Raw genomic sequence first — 6531 nt, forward strand, 5'->3', positions numbered from 1 at the left:
ACCCTCTGTAGTAAGTTAGTGAGGAAAGAGTTTCATCTGATCGCTACTGATGAGTAAATGCCGTTGAAGGTAATCCTTTCCTTCTTCTATCTGAGGATATACCATTGAAAAGATAAGATTCTACTTGATCCGTGAACTGACTATTGCTATTGAATCAGCTACGAAGGACGAAATGCCATAGAATCAAATCATCTCCATTGTCCGATAAGATACTATATAATCTCATCCAACTACCGCCTCCTCACAGGAACAGTAGGGAAGACTGAGGAATTTCTTCTAAGAGAAGATGTTTACGGCTAAGAGATCCAATTGATCTTCCCTAGGCTGATCCATTTCAACACCCAATTGGTAGCAAACAAGAACCGTAACTAAAAAGCTACTCACTCTAAAGGCTTACGCTAAGGCAGGCCTAGTCTTAGAAAGAGTTGCGGATTCCTAAGATTGAGAATCCCGAGGTAACTCATTCTATTGCTACGAAAGCCCGACCTTCTTTTATTTATAGATTGATAAATCCGTTCACACATCAGGATACTTGTAGGAGGTGATTGAGAGGAGAAAGACTTAAGTCATTCTCTTTGGATACAAGCCCGTACTGTGATTGAGTTGAAAGAAAGTAAGAAAGTCTGGAAGTTGAAAGCGATCAGGATGTATAGGGGACTCGTTAGGGAAAGTGTCAGTTCCTTCGCTAGCCTAGTGAAGAGTTAGCCTAGAAAGGCTTTGAAAGCAAGTCAAGCATTCCAATCCCAGCGTTTGAGTCAATAGCTATTGAATATAGTTCGTGACTGACCCTGGAAGTCAATTCACTCTCCTCGATAAGACTAATAACCAGACAAAGAATTCGATCTGCTTCTGACCCTGTGATGAATGAAATAGAAATAGAGGAATTCAATCCAATACTGAATAGACTTATTACGGATCTACGCCTTTACCTTGGACTACTTTAGAGCTCCTTTTGTATTGTATGCCGCTTTATCCTGCTCTTGCTGAAATCATTACTCTTCATTCTCCCGTGCTCTAGCAATTGCGCTCCCTAGACCACTACCATGCCTCGGACTCGGAAAGTTATAACGAAAATGGCTAACCCAATAGCTGATTCCGCAGCAGCCACCGTTGAAACCAATGAAGCAAATGATTGACCGCTATTACGACCAGCTCGACAAAGGTGGCGAATAGAAGAAGCGGTACAAAGAGAATTCCAGGCAGGATTCAAAAGAATCCGATCCAACCTCTTCCAGGTGCGCCCATTAGTCCAAGTAAAAGAATTGCCCAAAAGCCATTGTCAATCAAACCCACATCATTCAAAAATGAGCTGAAATCATTGATGGGGCAGGGCAGGGGCCCGAAACTCTCATTTATCTGGTTAGAAAGTGCCCATAGAATCGATCTGAACAAAGAACTCCTTCCTACAGCTATAACTATAACAGCCCGGCATAAGCCGGAAATAATAGTGAACCTTTTCTAGTGATGTTTACACTTCTCGTGAAACTATTCATTCCTGCTTGATATGTTCTTCGCTCGGTATGGCACAATAGAGTTGTAGTTGGATGAGCCCCAAAGGGCAAGGACTAGTACCAAAAGGTAGCATTCCTCCTTCTCTTGGTTTGTTGGTACTGACGAAGGTGCGTCAGCCATTGGGAATTCTAGAATGCCTAATGGCGAAGGTAAATCGGGAACACACCAGGGGCAGCCGCCGCAGGACAACCCTTACGCTGGGTCCTCTCCATCAAGAGGAAACTCACTTTCTTCAGTGGGTCCACAAGAAAGTGACTCAACCTGGGACATTAATCACTTAAACGATTGGCTGGTCCGACAGGGGGAAAGCCCCCTTCCCCAGGAGGTAGCAGTTGACCAACCCACTCCACCCACACGACAAGTGGTCAATTTCTACTTGTCCGCAATTCCCATCAAGCCGTAAGGATGAAACCAGTTCAGTAGGTTTTTAACCGATACTGGAGAAAGGTCCTTTGACAGACCTTTCACTCGAAACCTCTTGGCAAACTCAGCTACCCCGGTACTAGAGATTACAGATTTTTTATAAGAAATCTTGACCTGCAATTCATCTAGCACCTCCACGTTTGGCTACTCTCTCATCAGCAATGACAATGTCATCATCAAGAAGAGCATACCGGTCGAATCTACGACCCGTCCTGCTCTGCTGCCCACCACACAATCAAGTGATGGGAGATGGCTTTGAGGGTACACGACGAATACATCCCCAGGCCGATGTTAAAGGACAAGGACCGAGGTTTACCTGGGTACCAACAAGTCTCAAAACTCGTTAGCCCTAGGGACCTGATCACAAGTCTCCACACCTGGTCGCCAAAGAGCTGCTTAACAAGCTCTCCCATGACCAAAACCGGCCACCTGTCGGTAGCTGATTTTCAATCATATGAAAAGCATTGGAAAGCTGGCACTAGCCTCAACAGAGGTTTATCTTGATTGAAAGTCCCATCCATAGGGATTGTCCTCAAGACATCCATCACCCAAAAAGGATGAAGGAGCCTCTGTGAAAGATAGTTTCCAATTGCGAAGATCCGCCGTTTTCCCCCTCCCTCAATGACCTGAGCCAACCGACCATAGGCAACATCCTCCACTTTGGTCATCGTTTTCGAGGTAAGATCGATTCCTTGACCCAAGAAACTAGGAACTCTAGCCTCCGGGCGTTCAGAACCAAAGACCCCTATACTAGACCAAGGGGGACGTGCCGTCCTCACATTGCGTCCAAAAAGATAGAACACTGTTTCCGGAGACACTGAAGTCGGTGGACCAGGATAAACAAACCCAGTCACTAATCCCCGACACCGAAGTATGCGCCAACCGAAACCAGGCGTTGAGCTCATCCTCGATGCAGTGAAAAGCTGACACCTTCCTCAGCCGCTTTTGATCGGCTGCAGAAAGCTTTCTCCTCACCTTAACCTTCACCCGAGGTAGTGAGGGTACTGACTTCCATGTAGGGTCCCACGTAAGCGTCATTTCTAACGCCATACGTGGCAGATCCGGTATATACCGGGTAACCAATCTCCGCCCAGACTCTCTGATTCTATTCTTCCAGAGGCCCGGACTCTTTCGCAAACCCGCGAGGGGCGGTCCAATGATACTCTCAAAGAGGCTCTCATCTACTCTTTTACTACGGCAAATTATTTTGGAAACCGTAAAGATAGAGAGATACATTTGAACAAGCATATCAGACTAACTATCCCCTCTTGCCATAGCCCGGCGATGGAACGAAGGAATAATCCTCTTCAAGGTCGAGATTGATAAGGACATGACGTTGGTCAAGAAGCCCAAGTTTGAAAGAGCCCTTAAGGCCGATGGTTTGGAAACTCTTTCGTAAATCTGACATGGGCGCCCAGAGGAGCCGACTAGAGCGCGTTCAAAGGGCTTCTTAGGTCAATTACATCGAACCTCGGCAGAGATGAAGATGGCAGGCTTTCCCCGAGCAAAGAAGGTGAAAGGGGCTTCAACCGAGTCTGAATGTCAGCGTCTTCCTTTTTCCCTCACATTCTAGCATTATAGAAAACTATCCTTGATAGCGGCTGGGTAGGCTGACTCACAGTGCTTCCGCCCTCCTCGGCAGGGAAGGAAAGCCTTCCAGTGAAAGCAATAAACAATAAAAAAACCGGTGCCAATTTATATATTATAGGCGATTCCTCGTCACGCCTATCTACTGAAGAACTCAGAGGTTGAGGAGTTTCTTTTTGTCCTTTAGTCCGCGTACGCGTAGGGTAATAGGTCCGTCCACGAGCCTCCCAGTTCGTATAGAGCAAAAAATGGGCATTTTCGCCAGGTTATGTATAAGGAGTTCCCTGGGAGTTGACCCGCTGGAGTTTAGGACTCTTGCAAATACATCAGCTTAGGTAGGTCAGGATAATAGTGAACACTAGAAGGGTAATCCACCGAGAGCTGATTCTATCTATCAATAGGCTCTGCCACTTCCTCGGAGGGTGGAAAAAAAGAGTCTTCTATCGCGGATGCCGAGTCGGATGCTTTCACTCAAGAAGATGTTGTCGGCCTCGTTGGACCTTTTAAAAACGAAGAAATATGCCATTGGAAGTGATCGAAAACCTTACTAACTTCTATAATAATTCGAATTTTTCTCTTTGCTACTATTTGCTGGTCCATTTGGAGAGGTAGAAATCTTTGTCTGAAGGGAAACAGGTTACTCTGCACTGGATCAAACTTCAGATTTTTTCTCTTATCCGTGAGATTTCTCAAGCTTCCCCGCTGCACTTTCCGTCTTCGTTTGCTGATAAAGAAATCATGGAAGTTCTTTCCCTCCATCATCGCTCCCTCAAGCTGAAATCGCCTATCGCAGATCAACTTCTCTCTTTTCAGGCATTTTAGGCAGCTAGGTAGCTAGGATATTCCTGAGTTACTGAGTTCTTGAGTTCCTGAACCGTTTGACTAGGAAGTTCCTGTAGCTATTGAGTTGAGCTATCCTAGATCTCTTGGATCTAACACGTATAAGTGCGTATCGGCCCCTAAGGTTCCTTGTTTCCTACCACGTTCTATCGCCCGTGCTGTCTTTCTAACTCCTCTCTTTCTCAAGCCGCTAGGACAGTAAGGACTTATTGATTCTCCTCGCCTTTTAGACCCTTTTCTTCTCCTTGTACTTCTCTTACTCAAGTGTAGTTCCTTTCCTCCAGAGGCATCTTAAGTAAGATGCAGTGCCCGTGATTCCCATCAGTACGGGTGAGGGGATAGCATTTCATCTGCCCTTCCCTCAGTTGCTTTCCCGGAAGCCGGTCACTTGTAGGCCATCGATCCTCTCTCTGAGAGAAGAAGTTAGTTAAGAGAAAGGGTCGAAACTAAGGGAGGAATAATTCTAGTATCTACTATCCCATCGATCCGGAGGTTTTGAGAAGATAAGTCTTTCTCCTCCGCTGTGAACGCTATTATCTCAGAAGCTCAGGCTGTTGCACGCCTTACATCTCAGATTGCATCTTCGCCTCCACGAAAGAAGAATCAAATAAGTCAAGTTCCATTTGATAGTCCTAGTATCCGACTCCGAAGTCTCATCTCAATCCGGCGCTTTCTAAGGGAAGGCTTTAGCTTTCCAATCGTAGGCCTAGGCCTTCTTGACCCTTTATCGGAGAGGCAACCGTCTTGTCTTAACTGTCCCGAGCTACCGTTCTACCGTTGTGGGTTGTGCTCATTAAATCATTAAAAGAGTTGTCCCTCGATGATGCATTGTCTTGAACTGAATCAAGCTGAAGCAAGAGACACTTGACCGGCGAGGTTCAATCGACTTTCATTGACCTGAACTCATCAAAGTCAGCATTGGATGAACGTCCGGTTGACGGGGAAGGATTTCCTATATCAATCACTTGTATAAAGCAAGTCAACTCAAGAGGATCGGAGCCCATTTCCCCAGTTGACGAGGGAAAGTCCCACGGTAAGGAAGTCCGCAAGAGCCTGCAGCGAGGGTTAACTGAAGGCGTGCCCATAAACCATATCATCAATCAGGCTCGCTTTCAGCTCAACAAGTCTGTGTAAACCTTCATTCCTGCGGCATCCACTATTACAGGAATTTCTTTATGAATATTTTAATAAAAGGAGTTAGTGCCTTCCACAAGAGGGAATCTCTTTCCATTCCAGGCTCAGCCTTTGATTCGTATGAGAGCACCAAGGAAATAGCGTAAATAAGATAGGTGAACCTGTCATCACACGTAATTTCCCTCCTTCTTTTCCTCGCTCGAAAGCCCACGATAAAGGAAGTAGAAATAGTGAGTTGAGTCTTTATTAGGAACTCCAAAGAAGATTCATAAGAATAAGAAGAGGAAGAATGCACGCAAAATCCTATCCTAATAGGTAGGGCTCGCCTCCCGTTGTTCTCTTTTGTGCTATCGGTTGTAAAGTGCTGCTCAAGCTGAGCTAACTACAGGTCCGAATGAACTGGGACACCAGACCATTCTTATCTTATGCGGAAGCAAGCCCTTTGTTTCTATACGAGTTTTATTAAGTTGCTTAGGGTGCCATACCATTCACCTTCTAGCCTAGGAGTCTGTGGACATCCATAGACATCATTTCTTTGAAAAGCTCCGACTTCCTTCTTTTCCTTTCCCACTTCACGGAAGAACCGGGAAAAGTAGTAGCCTAGGAGGATGACCCTTCTATCCAGAAAACTTCGCATCATGAGCAGTTTTCTCATACGGATAAAGAGGCTTTCTCATCCAATGCTATTCCGACCTCGCTTGGTTAAACTGCCTTTCATAATCCTCTTTTCTTCTCTCCTACTACTACTACGGTACGGCTATTTTAGATCGGAACGAAGAGGAGCCCGCCCTTCGCCCTTGGCGTAGAGTAAGCCGCCCGCTAGCCAGCCAATACCTCTTTTTTCTTCCTTCTTTCACTTGGTGAACCAACATGTGAGTCTCTTTGCTTTATTCTTTCTCCCACCTGAAATCCCCCGATCGGGAGAGGAAGCGCCCTATTTACCTCTACTCTACTCAGACGGCTCGGGGACTGTGAATGAAGTACTACAAGATGAACGATTACCACTAACAGTAAGAAAGGAACGGATAGGGAAAG

The sequence above is a fragment of the Arachis duranensis genome, unplaced genomic scaffold (assembly GCF_000817695.3).
Source record: "Arachis duranensis cultivar V14167 unplaced genomic scaffold, aradu.V14167.gnm2.J7QH unplaced_Scaffold_6604, whole genome shotgun sequence".
Lineage (NCBI taxonomy): Eukaryota > Viridiplantae > Streptophyta > Magnoliopsida > Fabales > Fabaceae > Arachis > Arachis duranensis.